At 34.8% G+C, this 8,126-nt stretch overlaps 1 long non-coding RNA gene across 1 annotated transcript; it reads left to right on the top strand.

Annotated features, from left to right (window-relative positions):
* Positions 1 to 874: 874 nt before the first annotated feature.
* LOC149408271 (uncharacterized) lies at positions 875 to 1,595 on the top strand. The gene is made up of 2 exons (XR_016301727.1): positions 875 to 1,053; positions 1,291 to 1,595. It is a non-coding gene; the product is annotated as an uncharacterized LOC149408271 (long non-coding RNA).
* The last annotated feature ends 6,531 nt before the right edge of the window (positions 1,596 to 8,126 follow it).

Here is an 8,126-nt window from a genome sequence, read left to right as displayed (position 1 = left end):
TCGATACGAAATTCCAAAGAGATTAAAAGGAAATCTTTTTTAAGCTCTTTTAAATAAAAGTTATGCAATAATAGTGAAGTAGCATGTCCCTCTACATTAATGGCTACAATAATATTTTCAAATATATACCCAATGAGCTATCACATATGAGAAGTAATTTATATATTTTCATGAAATGAATGGTTGAGACTTGAGAGGTTGTCCTGCTTGAAGTTGAACCAGCGCGTATTAAGAGAGAGCTGGATAATTTGAAAGAATTTGTGGCTATGATTTATTTATTTATATATGTGGGCTACTAAATGTTATTGCTTGACTTATGTAAGTCAATCATAAATTAAAGATAAGAAAGTACGTCACATTATCAAATTATTTAGGTATTTCAACAAGCAAGCTAAACTTAATTAAGGATATATAGTATGCATGCGTGAGGCATAAGAAAAAAAAAAAAAAAAAAGACTTCTGATAAATGATAATATACCCCTTTGAACCTATATCTTAATTTTCTCCTACTTTTTTTAAGTCTAATTTTTGTACACCGTACTAAGAGACAGAGTCAGATAAAAACTAAAGTTTAGGAGGCAAAAAAACTAGAGACAAAATTAAATAAGAGTCACAAATTAGATATAGGAGGAGTTCAAATTAATTCATAGCAAATGTTTATAGTATAATGATAATAATAACAGTACTAATTAATATGTATATGTTTATTACGTTAAGAAAGTTAAAACTCCAAAAATAAATAAATAAATTTAAGAAAATAGTACTACATAATTTAGAAGGGACTAGTATGTTAGTTGTAGGAAAGAGCTGACATGTTTTTTTTTTTCTCACGGGGACTACCCTAATACGGAATGGGCTATAAATAAGTGAGGACTGGGAAATATTATTAACACATTCAAATAAATAAGTAAAACAAGCGTCTCTTCTAAGTTAATACTCTGGAAAGAATGAAGCGAGTCTTTGTTGTGAATCTTGTGATCACTATTCTCTTGGCTGCCATTCTCTTTTTTCCTTCTTCAACCCTTGCTCGACAAATAGCTGCTCCAAAAATTGGTAACACAAATCTGACTCTTGATCATTAGAGTCATATTTTTTTAAAATATTTATGATATGAACTCAACTTTTATGCTTTGTTGTGCTGTGTGTCGGAATGAACCACACAACTTTTCTTTTTGGGGGATTTTCAGGCAAATAATTATTAACTTTCTGGAACAGTGTATTGAATTGATTCAGTACATATGGACTGGTATGAATAACAAATACAATAATTGGTTGAGAATATAATGACAGGATTGATCCCAAGACCAATACCATCACTAAATCCGAAGTGTGGCATCCGCGGCAAATCTTGTATGTCAAGTCCACGATACAAACACCATCCGAAGTGTAGCAAATACATACGCAACTGTCCACCGTATGAAAGCCCTTGAAGTGTACATACGTACAAATACAACTTTATCGCATACAATACCCTATTTCAACACTAGGGTTTTGAACCCATAAAATAAAGTGGATGAAATGGCCATCGTGTGATTTTATTACTCTAGCCTGTTTGTTTTCCTAATTACTGCGTTGGAATAAAAAAAAGTTCGACTGCTCTATTTTGTATTTTCTAAGAACCTTCGTTGTAAAGTAAAAGAATGCTTTCTTTTGATATAATTGTATTTTATATCTTTTCACATAATTGTTGGTAATTCTAAATTAATCGGATTCTTAGAAAAAACAAGAATCAAACAACAAGATATATTTAGATAAGATGAGTAATATAGGTTTATGTATAAACGTAGTGTTTATATACACATGGACATCGTATTCTAGAATACGGTTTCTTGTATTCTAAAACCAAGAGTCTCACAATGAAACAAAAAACAGAGTCTTTTGATTACCCAGAAATTCATAGAAACTAGATACTAAATTTATAGTAATAATTGATTTTAGAATACTTATTTTGCTCAAATCGACTGAATACTAACATATATAGATCAACGCAAAAATTACACAGAAATAAAAACAGAATTACGCACAATGGTTGACAACTCATTGTACCCTTCCTACAAGTTTGTCACTAAATTGGCTTCCTCTTCTCCTTCCCGAACACAATCGTCAAACTCAGATTCTACATGCAGCGAAAATATGATAGAGTTCTTCATGTTATTTTATTTATATTAGACGGCTAAAACAGGAAAAAAAAAAATACATTCATCGTTAAAATCAAACTTGTGAAATGTCACCCAAGACGTTTTTTTTGTTTTTTTGTTTAAATTATCGGAAAGATGATAAAAAAGAATCATGTCTGAAATGCTGTTTGGTTTGGGATTCCAAATTTGTTTTCTGTTTTCTAATTCTAAATTTTAGAAAATATTTTTAGAAAACATGTTTGATTTTAGTACTTAGAAAACAAATTTAGAATTATGTTTTTTTTTTTTTTAAATTTGTTTAGAAAACAGAAAATAATGAAAAATGTGTTTTCTATTTTGTCTCTCTTATATTTTAAATTAAACTCTAAAATAATTGAATGTAAAACATAACCAAACAACATTTTAAAATATTCTGAAACGTAATTCTAAATCTGTTTTTTAAATTTAAAATTAGAATAAAAAAACAAAATTTAAAAACAAAATAAAAATTTAGAATACTAAATCAAACTGCCACTAGATTTTTCCCTAGCACTATTCAATCGCTCAATAATTATTTTCTGCGCACAAGAATCACCCATTCCTGCTATATATCTCAGTTTCCTATTAATAATGTCCACACATTTATCTCAAATTTATTTACATTCTCGCTAAATTTTCATACTCTTGATTATTAAAACAAAAGTACTGTAGTACCATATTTCGACTTAAACTAAAAACTAGGACTACTACAAAATGGACAACGTTACAATATTGAAGCTCATAATATCAAAATCTCTGTTGGTTGATTACTATAAGATATCGATGTAGCTCTCACTTACGTTGACCGGCCACAAGCAAGCAACTGCCAATGTTTCTAGGTCTTCAATAACAAAAGCAAGGAAGGTCACTTCAACTATTTTCCTCCTAGTACGCCAGTGTTGACCAAATAGTCACTCCTAGTCACCATTGTTGTGCGCGCTCCGTGATATATACTTCAACATCAATCATTGTCATCAATCGGTTCTTGCCTCATTGAGCTCTCAATAATATACAAATCTAAAGGCTATCGTTTCTAATTTCTGTGTATATGTCTAATATAATCCATATCAGATTATAATATAATCCATATCAGATTATATTATATAAGTATGATGTAAGAATGAAATCATAAAAATTTAAAGTCTACCTTAGTAACTCCTAGTCACCATTGTTGTACACGAACGTGATAGTTAAACTTATATATTTTAAGGTTTATATTCGGCTTGAAGAGTCCCTAGAAGGCTAGAACCATAGCTCTTTCTCAGGTTCATAATATTCTTTGTCAACGTGACCTAATAAAGGTTTCCTTACATGTGTTGTAGAATTTCTTCCCCCAATAATTTCTTACACACACACACACACACACACATATATATATATATATATATATATATATATATATATATATATATATATTGGCGAATGACCTATTACATATGAAAAGTAATTTAGATCTTTTATCAAATGAATGGTTGAGAGCTTATTATCCTGCTTGAAGCGGAAGCTGGAAAATTGAAAGAATTCGGGGCCACTACATGTCATTGCTTGACCTATAAGTCAATCATGAAAACAAATAAAGGATAATAATGTGCGTCATAACGTATAAAGAATTTGTGGCGTCCAAAGAGTATTGGACATAAATATTCCTAGTTTAAATATTTTATCATCATTATTTGCTGTTTTTTCAAATTGACTCGTCAATTAGTAGAGCTCAACTATAGTTGTACTATTAGATCTCGCACTTAATAAAATCGCCTTCATTTCCATTCGTTTATTAACAATTATTTTCGTGATATTATAGCTTTATTCGTTATATTATAGGTTTCGTGATTGTTGAGGGACCGAATCCAAAATCAACAATTTGACGCCGTCTATGGAAAATTCTATAAAAAATTCTAACCTCAAAGAATTGAGTTAAGCTCATTTTCATGAAATATGGCTAACAAACCAAGCTGAATCTAGGGCCCACCTCCGAGATGAAATCCATTCTAGAATGCACCCGGCTACAAGCTCGGCCCGAGAGATTGACCACCTCGTTTTTTAAATAAGGCGAACTCTATTATAAGCAGGGTCAAGATTGGTGACGCTGGAAATGTCAGACTCTCAATGTATTCCATGACGACCAATCCAAAATCACGCATGACTGCTTTTCGAATTGCAATAGGCCAAACTCATCTCAAGGAGGACAAACTGGAAGCCGGATATTGTCAGCCTTTCATGGAAAACTTGACTATAGTCGCACTAGACTGGTTCTCAAGACTTTAAGCCTTTCTTTAGTACGTATATTTTGTTTTCCAGGGTACCGGCTATTGTCAGTCGCTCGAATTATTGTCCCACTCTCTTTCGCAGAGCTTAAAGTCTCAGCACCCTCGGCGAGAATCTCAGCACCCTCGGCGAGGAAGAGAGTAAGATGGCTGGTGAGGTTGAACGGCGGAGTGAGCCACCGGCCTTAGAGAGCTTGGCGCAGACGGAGATGGCCCACTCGAAGGCCTGCGTGTTTCACAGAGGACACGTTCAATTGTTGTTGTATGTTTCATAGGCACGGATTTGACGAACAACGAGTTCAACAACCCGAAGAAGAGGAAAGAGAAGGAGTACCTGACGTTCTTTGCGGGGTACCGCCAACTGGCGTCCAGGGAGGTGATCCTAAGCAACCTCACGTTGTCGGACGTTGAGCTGCAGGACCAGATCGCGGCCGCAGACAAGGTCTCCCCCGACCAAGTGGTGAAGCAGCATGTGTACTACATGTACGATATAGAGTCGGGGTCGGAGCACAGCCTCATCTCCATCACATGCGCCCAGTGTTCGTCGAGAAATATGACCTCGCCCGGCACAGGAAGCTCTTCACGAGGTTTCGGTCGATCTTTGACATGAGGCGGGTCGGCGCCAGCGGGGCGACGAACTTTGTGGCCACCTGAATGGACTGGCGGTGGTGGTTGGAGCACGGCGGTAATGGGCGGAGGTCTTCGATTTGGGGTTAATAAATTTCTAGGGATTCAATTTGGGGTTAATAAATTTCTAGGGCTGCAAGGCTGTGAGGGTCGTGGCGAAGCTGAGCATGCATTTTGGTTTTGAGGCTGTTAGGTTGCGAGGCTGTGAGGGTCAGAGTGTTAAAGAGGGTGAGAGAGAGGCGGAGAGGTAGTGAGGGTCGGAGAGGGGTCGAGGGTGAGAGAGAGGCGGAGAGGCTGTGAGGCTGAGGCGGAGAGGTTGTGAGGGTTGGAGAGGGGTCGAGGGTGAGAGAGAGGCGGATAGGTTGTGAGGAGACTCGAGATTTAGAAATAAACTTAGAGTCCAGAGAGGCGGAGAGGTTGTGAGGCGTAAGTCTAAGGTTTGTGAAAGATAAAGTCAGAGAAAACACGTTTTAATAAATTTTGCCTTAGCAATAGCCGCGACAAGTCGCGGCTATTGTCGTGGCTGATAGGTTTAGCCACGAAAAATTGTCGTAGCTATACTAAAGTAGCAAATACTGAGCGCGAGAAAAAACCCGCTCAAATGAAAAGATGAAAATAGCAACCGCCACGACAAGTCGCGGCTAATTAGCCACAACTTGTCGTGACTATTCCCGAGAATAAAAATTGTGGTTGTTGCCACTGTTTGTTGTAGTGTCCTAATGTTTCAACTACGTTTATAAAAATAGTGTTTACAATAACATGAATCAACAATACACGCAACTCTGTGATAAAGCTCTAACAATGGCTGTCAGCAACACAGAGTGTAAAAGCACACCTAGGACCCAGCATTTCCACGATGACGACTGCAACAAAATATTTAGATGTGTAACCCTACCAAAGAAGGAAAGAGATCCTTATATAAGACAAATAAATGCATGGTGTCTTTGGCTAGGGTTTTCCAATGTACTTGGAGAACGCCCATTGGACGATCGGAAAAAGCGCGGAAGCGAATCAACAACAAACCCTGCTAGCAGAAATTCACGTCAGTGTACTGACGTGTAAGACAAACACCTCATGTTCTAGGAGGATGTTTCTAACATCACAGAAAACAATAGTTTTACCATAACAAAAACAATCAACACACAGTTTTATCATAACAAAAACAATCAACACACAGTAACTATAATTTAAATTAAAATATTAAATATATAAGAAAAAGGAAGAAACAAACGTTACAACAACCGTATAATAAAAAAATAACTTCTCATTTTACTATCGATACGAAATTCCAAAGAGATTAAAAGGAATTTCGTGACTATTCCCGAGAATAAAAATTGTGGTTGTTGCCACTGTTTGTTGTAGTGGCCTAATGTTTCAACTACGTTTATAAAAATAGTGTTTACAATAACATGAATCAACAATACACGCAACTCTGTGATAAAGCTCTAACAATGGCTGTCAGCAACACAGAGTGTAAAAGCACACCTAGGACCCAGCATTTCCACGATGACGACTGCAACAAAATATTTAGATGTGTAACCCTACCAAAGAAGGAAAGAGATCCTTATATAGGACAGATAAATGCATGGTGTCTTTGGCTAGGGTTTTCCAATGTACTTGGAGAACGCCCATTGGACGATCGGAAAAAGCGCGGAAGCGAATCAACAACAAACCCTGCTAGCAGAAATTCACGTCAGTGTACTGACGTGTAAGACAAACACCTCATGTTCTAGGAGGATGTTTCTAACATCACAGAAAACAATAGTTTTACCATAACAAAAACAATCAACACACAGTTTTATCATAACAAAAACAATCAACACACAGTAACTATAATTTAAATTAAAATATTAAATATATAAGAAAAAGGAAGAAACAAACGTTACAACCATATAATAAAAAAAATAACTTCTCATTTTACTATCGATACGAAATTCCAAAGAGATTAAAAGGAAATTTTTTTTAAGCTCTTTTAAATAAATTTTAAATAAAAGTTATGCAATAATAGTGAAGTAGCATGTCCCTCTACATTAATGGCTACAATAATTTTTTCAAATATATACCGAATGAGCTATCACATATAAGAAGTAATTTATATATTTTCATGAAATGAATGGTTGAGACTTGAGAGGTTGTCCTGCTTGAAGTGGAACCAGGGCGTATTAAGAAAGAGCTGGATAATTTGAAAGAATATGTGGCTACGATTTATTTATTTATATATGTGGGCTACTAAATGTTATTGCTTGACTTATGTAAGTCAATCATAAATTGAAGATAATAAAGTACGCCACATTATCAAATTATTTAGGTATTTCAACAAACAAGCTAAAATTAATTAAGGATATATAGTATGCATGCGTGAGGCATAAAAAAAAAAAAAAAAAAAAAAAGATTTCTGATAAATGATAATATACCCCTTTGAACGTAAATATCTTAATTTTCTCTTACATTTTTTGCCTCTAATTTTTGTACACCGTAACTAAGAGACAGAGTCAGATAAAAACTAAAGTTTAGGAGGCAAAAAAACTAGAGACAAAATTAAATAAGAGTCACAAATTAGATATAGGAGGAGTTCAAATTAATTCATAGCCAATTTTTATGGTATAATGATATTAATAACACTACTAATCAATATGTATATGTTTATTACGTTAATGTTGACCAAATAGTCACTCCTAGTCAACATTGTTGTGCGCGCTCCGTGATATCTACTTCAACATCAATCGGTTCTTGCTACATTGAGCTCTCAATAATATACAAATCTAAAGGTTATTGTTTCTAAATTGTGTGTATATGTCTAATATAATCGATAACATATTATATTATATAAGTATGGTGTAAGAATGAAATCATAAAAATTTAAAGTCTATCTTAGTCACTCCTAGTCACCATTGTTGTACGAACGTGATAGTTAAACTTATATATTTTAAGTTTTATATTCGGCTTTTAGAGTCCCCTCGAAGGCTAGAACCATAGCTCTTTCTCAGCTTCATAATATTCTTCGTCAACGCGACCTAATAAGGGTTTCCTTACATGTTTTGCAGAATTTCTTCCCCCAATAATTTCTTACACACACACA

Source organism: Urtica dioica, chromosome 1 (genome assembly GCF_054948205.1).
Source record: "Urtica dioica subsp. dioica isolate 48M chromosome 1, U.dioica_male_clone48M_v1_H2, whole genome shotgun sequence".
Taxonomy (NCBI): Eukaryota; Viridiplantae; Streptophyta; class Magnoliopsida; order Rosales; family Urticaceae; genus Urtica; species Urtica dioica.
Note: the sequence above shows the minus strand (reverse complement) of the source record. Positions and strands in the feature narration are given on the sequence as shown.